This window comes from Rutidosis leptorrhynchoides, chromosome 2 (assembly GCF_046630445.1).
Source record: "Rutidosis leptorrhynchoides isolate AG116_Rl617_1_P2 chromosome 2, CSIRO_AGI_Rlap_v1, whole genome shotgun sequence".
In the NCBI taxonomy this organism is placed as follows: domain Eukaryota; kingdom Viridiplantae; phylum Streptophyta; class Magnoliopsida; order Asterales; family Asteraceae; genus Rutidosis; species Rutidosis leptorrhynchoides.
The window spans coordinates 479,401,816-479,427,170 of record NC_092334.1 but is presented as its reverse complement, the minus strand read 5'-3'; positions in this window follow the sequence as shown (position 1 = coordinate 479,427,170).

Sequence of the window (25,355 nt, the reverse complement as noted above, 5' to 3'; positions counted from 1 at the left end):
GACCAAACACCACTTACAACCACCTTGCATCACCACTCCACAATCACCTTAAGAACGCCACCGTCGATTAACAACACCACCTCTGTCACACCGACAACAATTACAAACAACCATCGCACCATCCTTGTCTCTCTCTCTCTTTTGATCGACCACTATCAAACCCATCTTTTCTGTTGCCTTTCGTAAGTACAACGCCACCATCACCGGCTACTACAACCACCATAACCACCACCGGTCACCCTGGAACCTCCATGATCTTCTCTCTCTACCTCACCATCTCTCTCTTTTTCTGTTTTTAGCCGGAACAACCACCACACATCAACCACAAACTGTCGCTGCTAATCTTCTTCTGTTTTCCCCAAATTAAACGAAACCAAACATCACCACCACTCTACTTATTGCTTCTATTTTTTTTTCCAAACAACCCACCAAAACCATCAACCAATACCCATTACAGCTGTTGTTATATTTTAACTATATTATTCTCGATCATACAAAACGTAAACCACCACAGACCTGGCTAAACTTTCGTTGTTGTTTTCCTGTTGCTGTACAAAACCCACTTGCTATCTATTTCGAACATCATCATTGTCTCCACTGTAATGATGTATACGATGATGAATGATATAGGACGATGATGATGGATGATATATGATGGTGATGATGTAAATGATGTTCGATGATGATTAAGAAAAAGTAATGAACAAAGGAACCTGTAACCCTTTCGATTGTACTGCTGCTTGTTCTTTTCGGTTTAAAAAAAAAGAAACGAAACTGCTGCTTTCGTGATTGTTCCTGTATACCGAAACCCTTTTGTTAATGCAACTTGGGTCAATTAAATTGCTTTTGGATCGGGCTCATATTAGGGTTGTTTATTGGGCTTGGACATGTGAACATATAAGCCCACCTGTTTCTTAAATAGGAATTACGGGTTAAGTACTATACGCGCTATATATAAACAGAAAAACAAAAGGCAGCTAGATTGTTAAGAGGGTTGTTAGTAGGTTAGTGGGAGGTCTCAAGTTCGAGCCCTGTTTGAGACATTTTTTTTTAAGGAAAAAGCTTTTAAAGGTAGTTTCAAGTTATTATTATTATTATTATTATTATTATTATTATTATTATTATTATTATTATTATTATTATTATTATTATTATTATTATTATTATTATTATTATTATTATTATTGTGATTATTATTGTTATTGTTATTGTTAGTATTATAATTATTATTATAAGTATCATAATTGTATTTATTATTATTATTATTATTATTATTATTATTATTATTATCATTATTAATAATATTATTATTATGATTATGAGTACATGACTAAAATATAAAAAGATGACTAAAAGATTCTATATAAGATAATTATGAAATAAAAAATTTAAGTATTATGATTTTCATAAAATATTATTGTTATTATTAATCATTGTTATTAGGGATAAGTTAATTATTATTGTTACCATCATTAACATAATTAAATATTAGTATCATTAGTGTTATCACAAAATATTATCATTAAGTATTAGGTGTATTATTAATATTATTATTTTTAATATAAGTATAGGTATTATGATCATTATTATGATTACGATTATTATTATTATTATTTTGAAAACAATACAAAATTATTATTATTTTCATTAACATTAGTATTAGAATCATTTGTACTATTGTTAGTATTATTATTATTAATATTAACATAAGTATCATTATTAACAATATCATTTTTATTAGTATTAACATTATTAATAGAGTTATTATTATTAATAATAAATCAATATTTTCAAAACTATCATTGATATTAACTGTATCATTTTTATTATTATTATCATTATATTTATCATTACTAATATTAACTTAGTATAATTAGAACTACTGTTTTGATAAACAAATGGAATATATAAATAAATATATTTAACGCATATAACTTAACAAAGTATTTTTATATATAAGAGGAATATATAAAACATAAATATATTATTAATCTAAAAATGATATAATTAATAAGTTATATATATAAACGTATTTGATTACAATTATGTGTATTAATATATATATGAATGATATAGGTTCGTGAATCCGAGGCCAACCATGCATTGTTCAGTTTCGTCGTATGCATATTTTTACTACAAAATATCGTATCGTGAGTTTCATTTGCTCCCTTTTTAAATGCTTTTGCAATATATATATTTTTGGGACTAAGAATACATGCGCTTTTATAAATGCTTTACGAAATAGACACAAGTAATCGAAACTACATTCTATGGTTGAATTGTTATACCGGATATCGCCCTTGTTGAATTTGGTAACCTAAGAATTGGTGTTTATTATAATTGCCACCAATTGACGCGAATCCTAAAGATAGATCTATGGGCCATTGACAAGCCCCAGTGTGACAACCCGTAAATTTCCGGCAAAATTTAAACAAAAATATTTATATGATTTCATTTAACCTCGACTAATTCCGACGATTCACGAACAATTATTTGTAAATAATTACGCATTAATTTGATATATTAATATTATTATTATTAATATCCTTTTTAAACAAGATATCAATAATTAATATCTTTATTATCAGTATTGTTATTATGAATAAAAAAAATATTGACAAATATTTTTAGAAAAGTAGTAAATCAATTTGTTTATTTTAAAAAATATATATAAAAAAATCCTTAAAATAAATGATTTTTTTAATAAAATAAATAAATTACTTTTTAATTAAAAATTATAATGGAAAACTACTTTTATTATTTTATTTTGTGCATTATCCCATGACCTAACATTTAATACTTTTGAATTTTAAAATCCCATTAAAAATTAAAATATTTCTTTTTCTTTTAATTATTTTATTCTTTTTACCTAATTTTTTTCAAGTATAAATACCACTCATTTCTCATTCAAACTCACACCAAAATTTCTCTCATTCTCTCTTTGAAGAATTACTACTAGTAAGTATTCTTTTCTTACTTTTTACTTTTTACTTTTTACTTTTTACTATTTACTTCGGTTTATTATTTTTTTTACCGAAACATGTAAATAATGTTATAAATTATATGCAATTAAAATAAAAATAAATAACATGTTATAATTAGTAATATATGTTACTAAAAATTATAAAAGTATTTTTATGAATTAATATATAGGAGTTATAATTAAAATCGAATTAATGAATATATATGTATATACGCACCTAACGTGAAGGTTATAATTAAGGTTAGCGTACAAAGACTACAAACATCACGGCTACTTGTGGCCTAGGGTGATCCTTGTTACCATTATGGGACGCTTGTGGATCTCGAATGCCAAGACTTAGATTCTGGTCAAGAGATCCTGGGTCGCTCGGTAACAATAGATCATTCGAGTGACTTGCATGTTAGCGACGAAGTTTGGGCGAGATTGTACAACATCTTTGTTAAGAATTATAACCCGAACATTCTTAAACTAGAAGCTTACTATAAGTGGAAGTTTTTCATAAATAGTAGGTTTCCAAAAATAGAAACTTTTGAGAAATAGGCACTTTTCTCGAAAACCGTCACTGTCAATATAGTTGCTATATTAATAAACATACTTTATGTCAAGTTAGACATTAACTAATCAAACGTTATACCTCAAGGTTGATATCCAGATCACTTACTTGCTTTACTTTCCTTCTTGCGTGGAATACTTTAACTACTATTTAATGTGAGTTCATCTGCTCCCTTTTTATATATTTTTGGGCTGAGAATACATGCGCAACTTTTATAACTATTTTACACGTATCAACTATTAAACTGTGATATGTTGGGCTATGGCCAGCAAGTCCCCAACCGACAAGTATAAACGATAACTTGTACGGGGCAAACTTGAAAGTCTAGTCTAAATATCAGTACCAACTATTAAACTGTGATATGTTGGGCTATGACCAGCAAGTCCCCAACCGACAAGTATAAACGATAAATTGTACGGGGTAAACTTGAAAGTCTAGTCTAAATATTAGTACCAACTGTTAAACTATGCTATACCCGGCTATGTCCGACTAAGTCCCTACAGTGATATTTTTAATTGCTGCGACATTCTTAATTATTGGGGATAGGCCTATCGGGAGTAACGTCCCTGATACATTTGACTAAGTCTTTGTATTACTTGATAATGAAATTAAACGACAAGGACAGAACAACTTGTCACGGGGCAAACAACGTTTAGTCTAAATATCACGTACTGGCATAAATTTTTGATCCTGCGGGAGATCAACTTGACTGGATCTGAGTGATCTACTTATGAAAACAAATCTTGTGGTCTAACACTATTACTGAAATCATTATTTATGACAAACCTATGAACTCACTCAAACTCGTGTTGACTTTTTAAGCATGTTTATTTTCAGGTACTTAAATATTGTTTCCGCTGTATATCTACTGCTTTGATGATGATTGCTTGCTATGCTTGGAGTCTTCATTACATATCATATCAATTAAAGACATATTTATCTTCCGCTGCAAAACTCAACAAAACGTCTCATGTAGAGTCGTTCTCGTTTATACAACTGTGATTTGATATAATTAGTCACAATTACCCCATGCCCTATTTGGGGGTGTGACAGATTGGTATCAGAGCAGGTTGTTGTAGAGAACCAGGATTGCATTTTATGTATGCCTTATACAATTAGGTACCTTAGCAATGTAGGACTACAACTTTCCTTGACCGTAGTGCCTTTACTTGTTACCTTTAACTGTTAAATGCTACACTATACTTTAGAAACTTTACTTATCTTAGAATGCCGAGCCAACCTAAGAACTCTGCTCACTTTCCTAAGTACTATCCAATTCCGCCACCACATTTAAATGCGCACATCATACTGCCATTATTGCATACGTGGAGTATATCTTATCATATCTATCTCAATAGACTTTGTCTAAAACTTTTCCTAAATTTCCTCCGTAAATCACGGAAATCTTTTGCTATATATACGTATTCAAGGAGATGAATATATCATTCAATATTCGACACCCATTTCATATCAAACCCTATTCCAAACACATAAAATGGATTTCTCACCTGATTCCTCAAGTTCCTCTAGCTCTGAAGGTAGCGTGACGGGAACACACCCACCGATCAATTACCGTGATTTCTTCAGAAAATGGGGATGGGTTCGCGAAATACTCATCCTATGGAGAAATGAAGAAGGTACTCCTTATCACGAGCCAAACTTACCACCAAACGCCGGAGTACTCGATCCGCTTACCGGCGAACCTGTTCGCAATACCGTTTTCACTCTTTTCGCAAGGATTTTCCGCCACAAAGGTCAACTCGATGTAGCCCAAGACAGTATTCGTCCTCTGCTCCCGAACTCTAACCAGATAGGGTTATTAGAAGAAGTTAGAAGACTTCGAACTAAATATCAAGAATTGACAAACCTTACGGAGGAATGGGTAGAACAAATCCATAGACTCGAGCGTAAAGTAGAAACCCTGGAGGAAACAGTGCACGATTTGGAAGCTAGGCTCACACCTACTACCCAAATACCACAAGCAACACCAGCAACATAACCAGAACCATCAGTACCACCAACATCACCAACATCATCAACACCACAAGAAATACCAACAGCAACCGCAACACCAACAGCAGTATCATTAACATCACCAGCACCGACGGCACTACCAGAATCAGCAACAGCCTCAACAGTACCGCCAACATCATCAACACAGCAAGCATTATAAGCACCAGTAGTTGCATCAGTATCAGCAATAGCATTAGCACCATCAGCTTCATCAACAACAACATCCGTATCACAAGCCTCAACATCACAGTCTATGCCACGAGCATCAACATCATACGCACCATAGATAATAAGGAATAACCGTAACAACAAACGAAGAAGTATTGATTCATAACTACATTGAAGAAATACTCTACAGAGAATATGTAGTTTCTAAAAGTTTTTGGAGATTATTTATTCTTGTTCCAACCTCAAATCAAATGAGTTTAATATTATATTAACTCATTAAATCCATGATTACATCTGAAGGAAAATATATATGTACGTATATTATCATAAAGATTGTAATTAAATATTCTGTTGTACAAACTGTTGATGGTGAAAATATTTTAACGGGTACTTAATACCCGAGAAATATTTATATCTCACATTAATATGTTACATTGTACATTCTTCAAAATTCTTGAAAACACCTTAGAACTATAACCAACGATTCAGATTCGTTAACCCTAATAATGCTGATGAAGCAGCAAAGGCCGTAGATGGTCTTAATGACCAGAAGCTTGATAATAAAGAATTGTGCATTGGAAAAGCTCAAAAGAAAATCTGGTATTGAAAGACGGATTGAGCAAAACATGAAGGAAGCTGTGGACAAATCTCAAGGACTAAACCTGTATTCAAAGAATCTTGATGATTCAGTATCTGCTGAAATCATTAGCAATTACCCTGCTCCTTACTTATCTTAAATCCTTACAGAAGAACTTTCCTCATTATCATTTGATCTTAGAAAATTCTAAGATATCATCGTATCTTTCGTCATAAATATCCTCGATGTTTCTGAAGATATCTTCATAACTATTCTTGTCCGCAATAAATTATCTCTTTGTGATATCTTTGTTACATAATAAAGGAAACTGTTTTAGTTTCTATATTATGTAAAATTCAAGTTTAAATTATAAATGTTTTGAAGAAGTGTTGGAAATTGAAGCATGAGTTAGTATAATATAATGACGTCAGGCCAACGTGATTATATTACAGTAAGTCATGCTAAATTTTTAATGGAAGATGATGATTCATAGACTTATTAATCATCATTTGCCATGTTACACGACTCTTACATTCTACTTAATCTCTGAACATATCAAGAACATATATTCTTGATAGTTCTATCCTCAGTAATTCTTGTAATATAACAAATCAAATCATGATATTACGTTCCTTCCTGCTTAGAACATTATGTTCATTCGAAACTTCATACCTACAAATTCTGGACCATTACTCGCTTTACTTAGAGTCGAGAGGAGAATAAAAAGGCAAAGAGCTTCGACAAATAAGGGAAAATATAAATCCCGATAACAATACCGAAATTACAAACCGTGTATATCAATGCGTATAGCAATATAAAGACACGGGAGAACTAAAAAAACGATAAATCCTAGAGCATAATAGAAGTAAACACACTCCTCTGGTGGGAGTTGGAAAAGAAGGAAGATTGTGGCGATAACCAATATAAGGTCAAGAACAAGAACTGGATTGAGCATATTAAGAAACCTTTTGGAAGTATGAATTGAGAAAGAAAGTATAGAAGTGGTGAAGATAATGAAACGGAAGAAGCTAATTTATAGCGAAATTCTAGACACAGCAATCGAGACAATTCACCGCATTTAATTAAAGAAAATCCTAATTTTCTTAATTACCGGAGAATCAAATCTTATAAAGATTATGAAGATTTCTTTAAATCCCTTGAATTCCGGAAATCAACTTTAACCATATCAAAAGTTAAGGTGAACATTTAATTTCCTCATTTCACTCTTTTGTGATAGTTTCATTTATACTCTTTCTATAATCGAATCGTTTTATCCATATTATTTAATGTCGATAAAACTCTATTTTTCAACTCATATTCATCATTCTTTTTGTAAAGAATGACGATCTCTATCAAATTTCATGATTATGATTTTCATGAACTCCTCTCTATTTTGTCTACCCTAATATTGTGGCATAAACGCTCAAGGTTTAAATAAGCTCACTATTATTCATCACACATTTCATGTATATTGAAATGCTTGTATAACGTCATCATCTCTTTCTGAGGAAAACCTAATCAATGACACTTTTGTTAAATCCTTTAGATAACCTCCGCATTAATAATAAAATGCACTTCGCAGAATTTATGGATCGTAAGATTTAAACGCTAGAAACAAAACAATATCCTATTAGTTGGAATTCATGAAAGGTCCCGAGCATACCTGAGAACGTGAAGACCAAATAAAACTAAAATATCCTCACCTGTTTACAAACAACGCCGACTGATGGCAACAACTAAATTTCGGGACGAAATTTCTATTAACAGGGGGATACTGTGACAACCCGTAAATTTCGGTAAAATTTAAATAAAAATATTTATATGATTTCATTTAACCTCGACTAATTCCGACGATTCACGAACAATTATTTATAAATAATTACGCATTAATTTGATATATTAATATTATTATTATTAATATCCTTTTTAAACAAGATATCAATAATTAATATCTTTATTATCAGTATTGTTATTATGAATAAAAAAAATATTGACAAATATTTTTAGAAAAGTAGTAAATCAATTTGTTTATTTTAAAAAATATATATAAAAAAATCCTTAAAATAATTGATTTTTTTAATAAAATAAACAAATTACTTTTTAATTAAAAATTATAATGGAAAACTACTTTTATTATTTTATTTTGTGCATTATCCCATGATCTAACATTTAATACTTTTGAATTTTAAAATCTCATTAAAAATTAAAATATTTCTTTTTCTTTTAATTATTTTATTCTTTTTACCTAATTTTTTCAAGTATAAATACCACTCATTTCTCATTCAAACTCACACCAAAATTTCTCTCATTCTCTCTTTGAAGAATTATTACTAGTAAGTATTCTTTTCTTACTTTTTACTTTTTACTTTTTACTATTTACTTCGGTTTATTATTTTTTTTACCGAAACATGTAAATAATGTTATAAATTAATGCAATTAAAATTAAAATAAATAACATGTTATAATTAGTAATATATGTTACTAAAAATTATAAAAGTATTTTTATGAATTAATATATAGGAGTTATAATTAAAATCGAATTAATGAATATATATGTATATACACACCTAACGAGAAAGTTATAATTAAAGATAGCGTACAAAGACTACAAACATCACGGCTACTTGTGGCCTAGGGTGATCTTTGTTACCATTATAGGACGCTTGTGGATCTCGAATGCCAAGACTTAGATTCAGGTCAAGATATCCTGGGCCGCTCGGTAACAATAGATCATTCGAGTGACTTGCATGTTAGCGATGAATTTTGGGCGAGATTGTACAACATCTTTGTTAAGAATTATAACCCGAACATTCTTAAACTAGAAGCTTACTATAAGTGGAAGCTTTTCATAAATAGTAGGTTTCCAAAAATAGAAACTTTTGAGAAATATGCACTTTTCTCGAAAACCGTCACTGTCAATATAGTTGCTATATTAATAAACATAGTTTATGTCAAGTTAGACATTAACTAATCAAACGTTATACCTCTAGGTTGATATCCAGATCACTTACTTGCTTTACTTTCCTTCTTGCGTGGAATACTTTAACTACTATTTAATGTGAGTTCATCTGCTCCCTTTTTATATATTTTTGGGCTGAGAATACATGCGCAACTTTTATAACTATTTTACACGTATCAACTATTAAACTGTGATATGTTGGGCTATGACCAGCAAGTCCCCAACCGATAAGTATAAACGATAACTTGTACGGGGCAAACTTGAAAGTCTAGTCTAAATATCAGTACCAACTATTAAACTGTGATATGTTGGGCTATGACCAGCAAGTCCCCAACCGACAAGTATAAACAATAACTTGTACGGGGTAAACTTGAAAGTCTAGTCTAAATATCAGTACCAACTGTTAAACTATGCTATACCCGGCTATGTCCGACTAAGTCCCTACAGTGATATTTTTAATTGCTGCGGTATTCTTAATTATTGGGGATAGGCCTATCGGGAGTAACGTCCCCGATACATTTGACTAAGTCTTTGTATTACTTGATAATGAAATTAAACGAAAAGGACAGAACAACTTGTCACGGGGCAAACAACGTTTAGTCTAAATATCACGTACTGGCATAAATTTTTGATCCTGCGGGAGATCAACTTGACTGGATCTGAGTGATCTACTTATGAAAACAAATCTTGTGGTCTAACACTATTACTGAAATCATTATTTATGACAAACCTATGAACTCACTCAACCTCGTGTTGACTTTTTAAGCATGTTTATTTTCAGGTACTTAAATATTGTTTCCGCTGTATATCTACTGCTTTGATGATGATTGCTTGCTATGCTTGGAGTCTTCATTACATATCATATCAATTAAAGACATATTTATCTTCTGCTACAAAACTCAACAAAACGTCTCATGTAGAGTCGTTCTCGTTTATACAACTGTGATTTGATATAATTAGTCACAATTACCCCAGGCCCTATTTGGGGGTGTGACACCCAGTCAGAGAATTTGAACTGCTTTAGTACTTCAATATTTATATATGGGGATATTCTAGATGCATTTTGATAATGTCGGTTACCAGGTGTTCAATCCATATGAATGATTATTTTTGTCTCTATGCATGGGACGCATATTTATGAGAAATGGAAATAAAAATCTTGTGGTCTATTAAAATGATGAAAATGATTGTTTATGATAAACGAATGAACTCACCAACCTTTTGGTTGACACTTTAAAGCATGTTTATTCTCAGTTATGAAAGAAATCTTCCACTGTGCATTTGCTCATATTAGAGATATTACTTGGAGTTATTCATGACATATTTCAAAAGACGTTGCATTCGAGTCATTGAGTTCATCAAGATTATTACTAAGTCAATTATAGTTGGATGTGTTATGAAATGGTATGCATGCTGTCAAATTTCGATGTAAAGAAAGTTTGTCTTTTAAAAACGAATGCAATGTTTGTAAAATGTATCATATAGAGGTCAAATACCTTGCGATGTAATCATATGTTATTGTATTCGTTCCTATGGATTAGGACGGGTCGTCTCAAAACTACCCAAATGCTAGGTCGACTTCAAAATCTAACTTCCAAAAGCTTTAACGGGAATTTCGCTTATTCTGCCACCTTACCCTTTCTGCGTCCGTCTTCAATAACTAAAAAGTAAACAACGAGAGGGTAAGCTAAAGCTTAGCGAGTAGAATAATTACACATACACATATATTGATGAAACTTGACTAGAAACTTCGAGATCAACATGTTTAATTCACACAAAGGCGGAATTAGTGAATCAAACCAATCAAAGTGAATATGGGTAGCTTTTTGGGATTAAATTAGTCAAAACACAACAAGGATTGTGATTAGATTAATGCCTAGAACTATTATTCACTACCAGGAGTGATTTGGGTTGAGAGAGAATCGGATCAGGTGAACCAGATCTGAGTGATTGTGTGTGGGAGAGGCTTAACCTAAAATGAAGAACATAAGACTTTATATACCCCTGCTGTTGACTCACCCGTACGAGTCATCCATCACACGTACGAGTTGGCTTCATCAGCCGTACGGGTGATCACTCACTCGTGTCTTCTCATTCAGGTTATAATTATGACTTAGCTCAGCATCAACCCTGCGTATGAGCCTATCAGCCGTACGAGTGATGCTTCACTCGTACGTCTGACTAAGTCTAACATAGTCAAACATCCGTATCGCGTTCCTGCAATACCTGTAACCACATACAAACACAGATAGGATAATAACGAGCGATCATGGTATCCCATAAACTAAAGTACTAATCACAAACGTAGGCAAGATGTCTAGGGACTTATAGAACATGCATCAACAACTCCCCCTAGGACCTAGAACATCGATTACAATAAAGTAAACGTTCGTGAAATACACATAAGTCCAAAAGTAGCATCAGTTTAACATCAAGTACATATCCAGATTCTCTCTTTCTCCAAAATACATCATCATCAAAAACAAAAACAAACAAAATTACTAACTAGCATCACATTATTCGACACACATTAGCTGGCTTGAACTTGGTTTGAGCTTTAAGCATCACTTTCTTTGTTGAGGTATGCATAGAGGACATCAATCACACGTTGATATCTCATAGCTTCCTCCTTTCGATCGTATCTGAATGTAATGGGATGGCGGTGAAGAGTCTCCACATCAAATCTCGACAAATTCCTCAGCCACATAGGATCTAGAATCCTCACATTATCGAACTGTATGTTTCCATCATCCTTCTCAATCGCAGTCAAGATCACTGCTTCCTCTGACAATTCATCATAGAACCACCATCTGAAGTTCTTACAAATATCCTTGGGTAAGGGCATCAAAGGAGATTGCTTCATGTACTTAGCTGGATGGAACTTAACAACACGTACAGGTCCTCCCTTAGAATTCTTCTTTGTTGGATGAATGGAGAATCTGGCGGCTGTTGACTTAAAGAAATCCCATTTCCCTATCTTGTACTCATATCTGACTTTTCTTTGAAACCACTTGGAAAGGTCACTATCTTCAGCGTTCAACATCTTCAGCTTAGCAAGTTGCATAATCTCAAAGTAAGGTAGAGTTTTGAAGTGGCCAGGACGTGCCATATAATCAACTCCTCCTTCCCTCTTGATAACAAAGCAATTAATCTCCTTGAAGTAACCCCAGCTTAGTATTTTACCCTTAGAATACTTCTTGGTTCTCTTTCCTTTCTCATAGAAACTAACAAACTTCGGCTCGAGCTCTGGCTTATCTACTTGATCAGGGTTAACAACGTTCTATCTCCACCAGCTCTGGCGATCTTTGTCTTCCTTAACGTTTCTGTTTACCTTAACCCTATCAAGTATGAACCATTCCTAAATTTCATTTCATCCCTTGGCCTTGGCTTGTTCGGCTCGGAGTTTCTTCTTTTTCAACTCAGTTTCTTTTCTTCTTTTCTCTACGAGTAGTTTCTCATGACGGGTCTTCTTGTTTCTTTCAATTAAAACATCAACATCTTTCACTTGTTCTTTGTATACCTTCCTCGCTTTTTCCAAATCTTCTAAGTTCTTTCTTTTCACATCACAACTCAAATTGAAGAAGTCACTTAAAGTAATGAGTGACGAATTTGAGTATGGTTTAAGCGAAGGCATAACAATCTCAACTTCTTCTTCTTGGTCTTCATCATCATCAGATTCTGTTACAAATTCATCCTCGGATTCAATAATCACATCCTCTTTAACACTTTCCTTACCAACAGAATCCTCACTCTTCTCATCAGCAAACAAATTATCAAAATCGCTTAAGTTGATATTTTAGATTGATTTGGGAGGGATTTCATCAGCTGGCTCTTCTTGTGGAGCCTTGCATTCAGCTTCAACTGACTCTGCATTCTCTGTATCGTTTTCACTGTCATATGCCAGAGCAACAAGCTGTTCCAATGGAAAATCACTTGGTGGAACGTCCCCCTTTTCTGTATCATTAAAAACATTTGAATAATTCATATAATATTCAGCAGTAAAGACCTCACCGTATTCATTAAAGCTTCGAATAGGTATCACTAACGGTATCTCAAAAGAGGGTCCTCCAGTTCCAGCATCTTTTTCTTCATCTCTTTCATCACCTTTTCCCAAATTAGAAGAATATTCTTCTCCTTTCTCCGTTATCAACTTGGTTTTACCCATGGTAAGCTATTCGATTCTTTTATTCAACTTCTTCATCTTCTCCCTGTTCTCACTCTTAATCACCGAAAACTTCTTCTTCAATTTATCTATTCTTTCCTTCTGACGGTCCAGTCTATCAGATAACCTCTTGTTCTCTTCCACCAACGAATCAATCTTAGCATTACTGATCTTCTTCTCTTCAGTAGCTTGATTCTACAGATTGGTTATTTTTGTGATCAATGACATCAACAAATTTTGCTGTGTCTTGTATTCATCTAATGTGACCTGAGGTGTTGTTGTGGTAGGTTTTGGTGAGGTAACAGCAGCCCTTACATCCTTCATGAAACCGGATGGCTTTCTCTGAGCTTGTTGTTTCGAGCCTCCTTGTGATGATCTCTGAGGTGAATCATAAGAATACTTCGTTCTTTTCTCCATCTTTTTCAGTTGCTCTGCAGGCATAGGATCCTTTTCTTTCCTTTTTCTTTGAATCAAACTGGTATCCTCCTCAGTTGCTTCATCATCACCCTCGATAACCTCGTCATCAGCCTTATCTCCTCCTTGAACATTACCAGTAGCTTTCTGATTATCACCTTGTCCTTCCTCATTTGTAACTTCATAGTCAGAATCTGAATCCTCATTCCTCCAAGCATTACCTGCTGGGCATCGATAGTTCTCCTTGATAAGATGACAAATGAGCTTTCTATTAAAGTCAGGCTTTAAATCCTCATTCCTTGTCTCTTCCATTCTTCAGAAAGTAATCGGATTCATCGGCTTCAGGTGGATAATATCCTCTTCAAGCTTAGGTAAATCAGGTGCACCGTCATTAATGATTAATTGAAGAAAACATGCATAGATCAGGTATCTCTGGGAAGAACTGAAGTGGTTTGAATTGAAATAGTAGAAAACAAAACCCGAAAAATCGTATGGAGCCTTGAGAACAAGTGCCACAAACATACTCTGCACTTTCTCGTTCAGCTTATCAAAACCCGATTTGCATCCACTCAAGCAATGCATGATCACATGAGCAAGATATCTAAACTGTGGTGGCAGACATGTCTTCACTAGCTCAGATTTGCCACTTAAGTAACCAGAATAAGCACATCTTCTGAAACAACCATGGATTCATTCTCTACTAATAGTCATATGGGAGCAGTTCTCGTCATTGAAATCCAAAATCCTTCAAATCACATCCTTAGAAACATTAATATCATGACCTTGAATCTTACTAACAAGCTTATCTTCATCAACATTCAACACAGCATTTCTCCAGAACTCTCTCTGATGACTGTAGTATGTAGTGCATTCAGTAGAAATAGCAGTATGTATCCTTTATCTCTTAAGAAATTCGATAATCTCCTTAAAGTGAGAACCTCTTTCAAGAGTAGTATCATAAAGAGCGACTTGATTATTCGGTTTGCCCATTTCTAATGGAATCTCTTGTTGAGCAGGTGGATTGATAGGATTAGCTTGAGGATTAGCTTGTGGATTAACTTGTTGCTCCCCCTGTCCTTCAATGTTAACAACCGAAACGTTTACTTGTTGTTCTGCCATCTGATGATATCTAAATAGAAACTGAAACGTTAACAGAGATGTTAGATATATAAATCAATCAACATAAAGCATTAAAGCATTTGCATTGACGTGTCATTAATATGTTAAACATGATGAAACGTGCGAGTGACAGTGTCACAAGTACGGCTGAGAGATCAACCGTGCGAGTGATATAGTCACTCGTGTCACTGTTTACACATTTGAGCTGTAATATGGTTTCAGACAGGGTACATGGCTGATGCATTAAAACATAAGCGAGTGAATCAACCGTGTGGTGAATCGTGCGTGTAATCACACATGTCAGCTCTTGCAAACGAGTGATCAATAAATTCAAGACAAACGAGTGAGCTCAAAGGTCCACACGGTTGATGATCAACCGTGCACTGACTCGTGCGAGTCATGTCTCACGCGTGCGAGTGACGTCACTCGTGCATGTCTGATGAAACCCGTATTAAATGCCTTTTTCAAATCATCAAGATCACATAATTGTGCATTTTATGGACCGATTTACATCACGATAGCATCATAAGGTTCCGTTAAACACAAAACAATTACAGATACACATCAAAACAACCTTCAATTTCAAAAAATTCAAGTTATATACCCTTAGGGTTTCGACTCATTAAAACAACAAATTAAGGTATCTAAACTCAATGAAATCATACCTAATAGGTGGCGCCGGATTCGTCTAAAGATGCTTAACGTTCGTTGCAAAGGAATGCTTGATCGGTGATGATCGAATTTAGAGAGAGAAAAAGAGTTGGGTGCACAAGTGTGAGCTGCGGAGCTCATCACCCCTATTTATACTCTCATGATCAATCGTGCGGTTGATCACACAATCCACCATCAAACGCGCGTCTCACCTAAATCACACGTGCGTGTGACCCAATTGTCTTAGGACAAGTTTGATCAGGGTCATCCGTACGGTTAACCTCAAACGTGTGGTCAATCGTACGATTCACACATCAAGCATGTGTGTGAGCACTTAGGCAATTTCAAAACTTCAAAATTTTACAACCTTAGGATTTCGAATTGTTCGGAAATCTTAGATCTAACAAGCACCTTCAACTTGAGTCGAAAATCCCTAAACCTTCAAGAAATGACCATTAACACTTAGGCAGACAAAATCCTAACCTAAACAAGGTTATTACTCTAATCATTTTGTGTTCCAAGAGTAAATCCTCCAGTGTAATGTCAACTTAAGTCCGTTAGCAATCTAAATCATCAATGTCCTTCAAACAGTCACAAGCTCTACAAACTTCTATCTCATGGATTTGGTGGCCCAATATCTTGATCTCAACAAAGTTCTTTCAGATGTCGTTATGCACTCAGAGGATAATCAGAAAAAAACAAGGAAATGATAGAATCTTTATGAATTTTCTGATGTAAAAAGTCATGCAACTAAAATTATGCAAATGAAAGTCATTCTATCATGAAATGCAATAACATGCAAACCAAAATCTTTTTGTTGTTTTATAGTTTTCAATGCAAACAAATTAACAGTACAGATATATAAGACATACAAAACCACATTCTTTTTGTGAGCAAGATGATTAACTATTTTAAAAATGGATCAGAACTGACATATTGAATCAATTTCTGTTGTTCATTCCTAATTATCCAGTCTATGTCTATTATCATGTAATTACTGATATCAATCCTCATTAAACATGAACATATTCATTCCGGGCATATCGACAATCATGTTGGCATTAATTACTTGAACACTATAAAGCAATGATTTTTGAGATCATGCTAAGTTCATTAATCCTTGATTCTTCCATCACTTATGATTGTGCGTTTTTATTAGGTGGTCAATTCATTACACGTAACTTTCCGTTATCTCTTTCCATGTACTTCATTCAAATTGAACAGGATGGTTCTCACGGCATTTTGAATAACCCTGTCAGCCTTTGGCTTCTACCAATGTGTTGACAATCTTCAATCTAGTTGGCTCGGATGATCTCAGAGTATATTGGATTATCCAAATAGGTGCACTATTTACCGCGGGGATTGGTCTACAGTTAAAGCAGACTTGCCTGATGACCAGTCGTTACACGAAATAAATCTCGAAGCCCTTAACTTCTTTATGTTCAAGTTGTCAAGAAAAACAGAATCAAAAGTTAAACTTTCATAAATAAGTATTAGAGTATATCTAGGTAAGTATCTTTCCAACTTACAGTCTTAATGGATATAACTCTAAATTGCAGACAACAAGAATCTTGATACACAAATCCGTCACTCAATACTTTAAGTGACTTCTTCAATTTGAGTTGTGATGTGAAAAGAAAGAACTTAGAAGATTTGGAAAAAGCAAGGAAGGTATACAAAGAACAAGTGAAAGATGTTGATGTTTTAATTGAAAGAAACAAGAAGACCCATCATGAGAAACTGCTCGTAGAGAAAAGAAGAAAAGAAACTGAGTTGAAAAAGAAGAAACTCCGATCCGAACAAGCCAAGGCCGAGGGATGGAATGAAATTCAGGAATGGTTCGTACGTGATAGGGTTAAGGTAAACAGAAACGTTAAGGAAGACGAAGATTGCCAGAGCTGGTGGAGACAGAACGTTGTTAACCCTGATCAAGTAGATAAGCTAGAGCTCGAGCCGAAGTCTGTTAGTTTCTATGAGAAAGGAAAGAGAACCAAGAAGTATTCCAAGGGTAAAATACTAAGCTTGGGTTACTTCAAGGAGATTAATTGCTTTGCTATCGAGAGGGAATGAGGAGTTGATTATATGGCACGTCCTGGCCACTTCAAAACTCTACCTTACTTCGAGATTATGCAACTTGCTAAGCTGAAGGTGTTGAACGCTGAAGATAGTGACCTTTCCAAGTGGTTTCAAAGAAAACTCAGATATGAGTACAAGATAGGGAAATGGGATTTCTTTAAGTCAACAGCCGCCAGATTCTCCATTCATCCAACAAAGAAGAATTCTAAGGGAGGACTTGTACGTGTTGTTAAGTTCCGTCCAACTAAGTACATGAAGCAATCTCCTTTGATGCCCTTACCCAAGGATATTTGTAAGAACTTCAGATGGTGGTTCTATGATGAATTGTCAGAGGAAGCAGTGATCTTGACTGCGATTGAGAAGGATGATGGAAACATACAGTTCGACAATGTGAGGATTCTAGATCCTATGTGGCAGAGGAATTTGTCGAGATTTAATGTGGAGACTCTTCACCGCCATCACATTACATTCAGAGACGATCGAAAGGAGGAAGCTATGAGATATCAACGTGTGATCGATGTCCTCTATGCATACCTCAATAAAGAAAGTGATGCTCAAAGCTCAAACCAAGTTCAAGCCAGCTGATGTGTGTCGAATACTGTGATGCTAGTTAGTAATTTTGTTTGTTTTTGTTTTTGATGATGATGTATTTTGGAGAAAGAGAGAATCTGGATATGTACTTGATGTTAAACTGATGCTACTTTTGGACTTATGTGTATTTCACGAATATTTACTTTATTGTAATTGATGTTCTAGGTCTTAGGGGGAGTTGTTGATGCATGTTCTGTAAGTCCCTAGACATCTTGCCTACGTTTGTGATTAGTACTTCAGTTTATGAGCACATCAAGAATCAGCATTCTTCATACTTTTCAGAACTTTGCCATCTTGATACGCCAATTTTATTGACATTGATTTTCTTTTGTTATTTTATTTTTCAGCATATCACTGTTTTTTGATATATTGATTTTGAACGCCATCATGAATGGATTTTCCATTTTTATGCATAAACTTATGTTTCTTTGTTGTGTGCTCAGATCACTCGAAGGTGTTCTCCCTTAAATGCTTGAACGATCCGTAATAAGGAGTTATACTTTTCGACCTTAAGCGAGAAGGGACCCTTACTTTCAACATAAACTAATTTTCTCTGTATTTTTAGGGTTTAGTTTCGATTATTAAGTCTCAGGCCCGTGACAACGTGGTATGCACCAGCCAAACAGATAATCCTTAACCCCTTAAATGATCTATTGAATGTCCCATTCATAGCTGTGAAGCTGAATTGGTAGAGCAACATTGAATATTGCTTGGGGACATCCAACACCAACTTTCTCTAACGATTATCAATTATGATAGGGGATACCCTCAACTGACTATTGAGTTCCTCAACAACTATCATTTCATACAGTTTCAGAGATAATTAGGTGATTACCTTCAAACGCTACAGATCGTCCATGACTTCTGAATCTTAGATGATCATTATTCTTATTATGATTGTCTAATGCCAGGAATTCATAAGTCATATCTATCAGTACATCACACAACAGATAAACATAAACGTTCAAATCAGTCCTTACTAATCAAAAATATCAATTCTCAGTACAGTAAATTCTTCACGTCCAATATATTAATCAAAACAAGCTCATTTTCGGATTTTTCAACTTTTTAAGATTTTCTGGTGAGGCATTTTTCACTTTTTAGGTATTTTCTGCTGATAACATATACTCCCCCTAAAATGCTGAAATATAAAATCTTTTTGTATTTTAGCATTTTAACCAAACAGTAAATATCTACAGACTAGCATGCAATCATGAAAGAAATTATGTAAAGAAATGCAGACAGGAAGCAAAAAGATGCAATACAGATAATTATCAACCAAAAATTTACATGTCATGCATCCTACATGCAAAGTCTAAAAGCTTGACTAACCCTCACACACAAAATCCGTAATTACTTTGTCTCGATCAACAATGCCATTCATCTCTAGTAGGAGTAAGAACCTAGGTTTATCAAAAGCCTTAGTGAATAGGTCAGCCCTTTGGTCCTTAGTACCTATTCTCTTAACCTCAATAATCTTTTTCTCATGGCAATCCCTAAGAAAATGATATTTAACACCTATGTGTTTAGTCTTAGAATGTTGCACAAGATTCTTAGTAATTGCTATAGCAGCAGTATTATTAATATAAAAAGAAGAGAAAGAGATTCTTAGCCCGTAATCGAGAAGTTATTGTTGGATCCAAACAACTTGCGAACAACAACTAGCAGTAGCTATATATTCAGCTTCACACGTGGAAAGAGCAACTGCAGTTTGTTTCTTGCATTGCCAGGTCACCAGCCTTTCACCTAGAAATTGACATCCTCCTGATGTAGACTTGTTGTTGATTTTGCAACCAGCATAATCTGAATCGCTATAAGCTACAAGATCAAACTTCTCATCGTTCGAATACCAGATGCCAAGATTTAGCGAATGCAACAGATAACGTAGAATTCTTTTGGCAGCTGTAAGATGAACTGTATTCGGATTAACCTGATAACGAGCACACAGACATGTTGCGAACATAATATCCGGCCTAGACGCAGTAAGATACATGAGCGATTCGATGATTGCTCGATAGTATGTAGGGTCAACAGGTTCTCCTTCGCACTCTAGCGAAATACCATGATTAACAGCTAGCGGAGTTGACACAGGACGTTCTTGAGTCATAACGAAACGTTCGATTATATCATTTACATACTTTGCTTGATGAAGAAAAATACCATTACTAATCTGTTCGACTTGTAAACCAAGAAAGTAGTGTAAGAGACCCAATTTACTCATTTCAAACTCGTCCTTCATCACCTATTCGAACTCATCAACGAGTTCCTGCTTAGTAGCACCGAAGATAATATCGTCAACATAAATCTGGACTAAAATAATGTCATCATCTTGAACTTTTGTGAACAGAGTACAGTCTACCGTGCCCATTTGATATCCTTTTTCAATCAGATAACTCGATAACCATCCGTACCAAGCTCTAGGAGCTTGATGTAAACCATAAAGGGCTCGACGTAATCGGTAAACTTTGTCAGGATGAAGATGATCTTCAAAACCCGGAGGTTGACTGACATATACTCTTTCATTTAGCTTTCCATAAAGAAATGCACTTTTAACATCCATTTGATAAACTTTAAACTTCATAAAAGACGCGAAAGTCAAGAAAATGCTAATCGCTTCCAATCTGGCAACAGAAGCAAAAACTTCATCGTAATCAAATTCAGGATCTTGCTGATAACCTTTAGCAACTAATCTTGCTTTGTTACGGGTAACATTGCTATCTTCGTCGAATTTGCACTTCCAAACCCATTTGAGGTCGATTACTTTCACACCATGCTGCTTAGTAACTAACTTCCAAATATCTGGACGATGGAATTTCTGAATCTCTTCTTGCATAGCGATCACCCAATCAACATGCTTTAAAGCTTCTTTTGTTGTCTTTGGCTCTATTCTAGAAATATGACATGAGTACTCGTAATATGCAGCAGTGGCTGTCATATGAGAATCAACTTGACCATCAAACTGAACTTGTCTTCTTGTTCTAACACATGCATTCGGATCTCCAATAATATTCTCTCTAGGATGAGCAGCTGTAGTTCTGGGAACTGGGTGTGCGGGAATAGTGATGATGTAGCGTGAGGGTACGAAATAGTATTATTTTTAATACAAAATACTACAAAATATGACACAAGTTTTAATTATTTATAGAGTGGGATATACCTAAATCTTGCTACAACACTATAGGCAGTGTACCTAATCGTAGAGTAGTGTAGTTTTTAGTAAGTCCGGTTCGTTCCACAGGGAGCTGGTGATACTTACTATATTTTTAACAACTATATTTATACAAAATATATATAATTATATAAGTAGTAATATTATTATAAAAGGGGGGTTTTACCGTTTAATGACCGGTTTGTCGATTCTATATTTTAAGCGCAAAGATAAATGACGATAATTAAAGTGCGTAAAATAATGACAATAAATAAAATGACAGTAAATAAAATTGCGAGTAATAAAATGATAGTAAATAAAGATACGATGAGAAATATAATAAAAGAATTATGCTTATTTAAACTTCCGTAATCATGATGTTTGACGTGTTGATTTTAATTTATTACCATGGGTTAATTGTCCTTTGTCCTGGTTTATTTGATACGTCTATCTGGTTTTTGTCCATAATAGTCCATCGGTCATAAATATAAAGTGCGAGTATCCTCATCAAATTACCCTTATACCCGAAGTCAAATATTCCAACTGATTAAGGATTTAAACTGTGACGCAGTTATCACTTCTTTCAACAATTACACCAGTTATCACTGTATGTAATCCACCCCTGTTTTAATTAGTTTATGAATATTAATTCATCCACTTGATCAGAATGAATAATCAATTACCCAACCCAATTGATTAATTAAATGATTATAACAGATTCCATATGAACATCACTAAATAGGACAACCATAATCATTATTAATTATTAGGTTAATTAATTTGAAGATAGGTTCGACAGACTCCAATGAGTTGTCACTCAATTAGACAATACCCCCCATCTATTAATAGTCAATAGTTCAATTTCCACAAGTGTTGGTCTTTTGCCCAAACCTTAATTATGGTCCAAAGTTCAATAACCCCATCTTAATATTTTAGCCTAACATCACGATTACTTCGGCTCAAATAAGCATAATAATAACTTAGTTACGAGACATTAATTTAAAAAGGAAGAACATAACTTACAATGATTATTTATAGCGTAGCGTTACACGGACAGAGTTTCGACTTACACACTCAAACGATCTCTATCATAAATCTTATTATTATCATAATTTAAAATTAAAATTAAGATTATTGTTATATCTTATTAAGTTAACATTATGATAGAGATATAGAATATAGATATTGATAATTGATATAGATATTTGATCGGATAAAAAAAAAAGATAGAAAAGTTGATCGAAAAAGGTTCCTCAATTTGATCGTATATCATCGCTTATATAGCGAAATTAGAAATTGAATTTTCATTTACGACCCCTGAACTACGCTCAATTAACAACTTTTTATTATTTAATATTATTCTTATTATGAATTATTTAAATATTATATTTTATTCTTGTGCATAGTTGACTCGTAATTTTTACACCGCTGCGTCGAGCGCTGAAAGTTGGTTCATGCCCCGGTTCCGGATTTTCGAACGTCCTTTCGTACAATTTTATATCTTGTACTTTGCGTTTTGTAACTTGTACTCTTGTCATTTTTAGACGTTCTTCATCAATAAATTGAACCTTTTGAATTGTATCTTGTACATTTGAGCTTTTTGGACATTTTGGTCTTTCAAATCTTCGTTTTTGTCTTTAAATCTTCATTTTCGAGCGATTTGCGTCTTTCGTCTTCGCACTTATTTATTTAACTATTACAACTAAAAATAAGGAAATTACATTTAAAAACTTTACATATTGGAACGATATTGCTACTAAATATATGTTCATTTGGAACACTATCAAATATCCCCACACTTGAGCGTTGCTTGTCCTCAAGCAATACAGAACTTGAAATAAAAACATACATGAATCACTTTTTTATTCATCACATTTTGTACATCAGTGATTTTGATATAGCGGTATAAACAATGACAGTAATGATGGTTAAAGGTGGGTGTGTCATCCACAGTTGCCTTGGGTTTAGGTCAACGACACTTGCAATCAAATAGCCGATTTACTTTCGGTTTCCAAAGCAAAGTGCACATTTGAAAGGAGGTTTACAGTCCCACATGACTATAAAAATTTAGATCCTTTAGGAAATAGGATCTTTATGAAAACATTTGATCTTTTGAAAATTCAATCTAGCTTTTACCCTAGATAAGTTTTCTGATTTGATCCACCATTGGTGTTGCAAAATATATTTGTGGATCAATATTTTGGCTAAAAACATTTAGGTTCGTGTAATCCACTGCTATCCTGGTATCGGAAAGCACACATCCAGTTTACTTGTTCCGTATATTACCTTTCGGCAAACTACCGTCCGGTTGTAAAGGAAAGCGATGAACAAGAAACTGTTAAGGCAATGTCCCGTGACATGCAGATGATTATGGTCTTTTAACGTGTCGGATGCTAGAACTATCCTTGGTAGGAGCGATAGTAAAGATCATCCTATGATTTTTCGGTCTGGCACAAGGTCCTGTCTCCGACCATGCTATGCAACCACCATTCTTACGGTTGACACCCGATTTAGTTCAGGTGACCTAATGAATTCCAGGTGAATTCCTAGGATTTTACGTTCAATTGTAATGAACGCATTGAAAATGGATTTTCAGAAAACAAATCGGTTTGCATTTTTGATCAAAATATTTTCTCGTTCAAGCTCGAGTTTAGATATCATTGAATTCCATGAGTTTGAATTCTCAATCTTTAAGGTCAATCTCTAGGATTGAGTATTATCAGTCTTAAAAACTGATTTTTAATCTTTAAGGAGATTATCCTTTTCTGGGGATCTGATTCATTAGTCTTATCAAGCTAATTTGCACGGTGCCTCCCCATTGTACGAGATAAATCCTTCTCATGGTTAGGATAAATCTGACCACTTGGCGACCCTGTTTGATGCTGAGGTCCGTGGATTTCCTGCTGATTTTAGAGATGACTTTTCTAGATTTTTCGTCAACCTACAGCTGGTCTGGACGACAACTTCATGACCTAAATCAAGAAGCGCGTGTCTTTTTCGGAAGACTTTACTTCCTTTTAATGATGGAATTGATTCATCGTGTAGATCCATCTTTCTTTCAAATGTATTACAGTAAACCGGGTAAAACTGATTAGTATCGTCCAAAGCAAAAGTACCTGCAATAATCTTGTACAAAAATATGTGATATATGTTTTAAATTGAATAACTTGGTACATTCTTCCCACACTTAGTTTCTTTCTTTGCCTTTTTATTTTCTTCTATTTCATTTTAAATGAATTCAAGCGTTTTAGGGTGTTTCTCAATTTATGTCCTTTTCGAGGTAATGATAATTTCGGTATTATCACCTAGTTTTCATCGTTCATAAATATGTATAAACATGATTTTGAGTTCATTTAATTGAAAATTTTTCAAATTTTCACAAAATTTGGCAAATAAACTAAGTGTAAACCCGAGAGAATTTATAACCCTTCCCCACACTTGAGATCATGCAATGCCCTCATTTGCATGAAATCAGACTATAATTATAAATTCATGAGGGTGATTAGTGTAGAAAAGTGATTAAAAATACCCAGTTTGTAAGCATATTATTTTACATCACATTTGATATTTTGCGCCTTGTCATCAAAATTAGTAGCTTTTTGTTGAACTTAATGACAGTCTTTGAAAGTGCGCTGTTTTACCCTGTTGTGTACATAACATAAAATACAAACATATATACATATTTTTGAAGTTTGGTATATAACCCCTACGTTCAAAAATTAATATAATTTTTTTTTTTTTTTTTTTTTTTGCATACTTTAGATCAATAAAATTAAATGATAACAAAATTTGTCGCCCCGCCCTCGGGTAAAGCAATTTCGGCTCAACGACCTAGTCTTTAACTCACGACGAATTTTAGAAATCATTTTTTAAACTTAATGAATTAAAGTAAATTTTGTTTTTAAATTCACACAAAACTTAAATTTAAAAAGCATATTAAT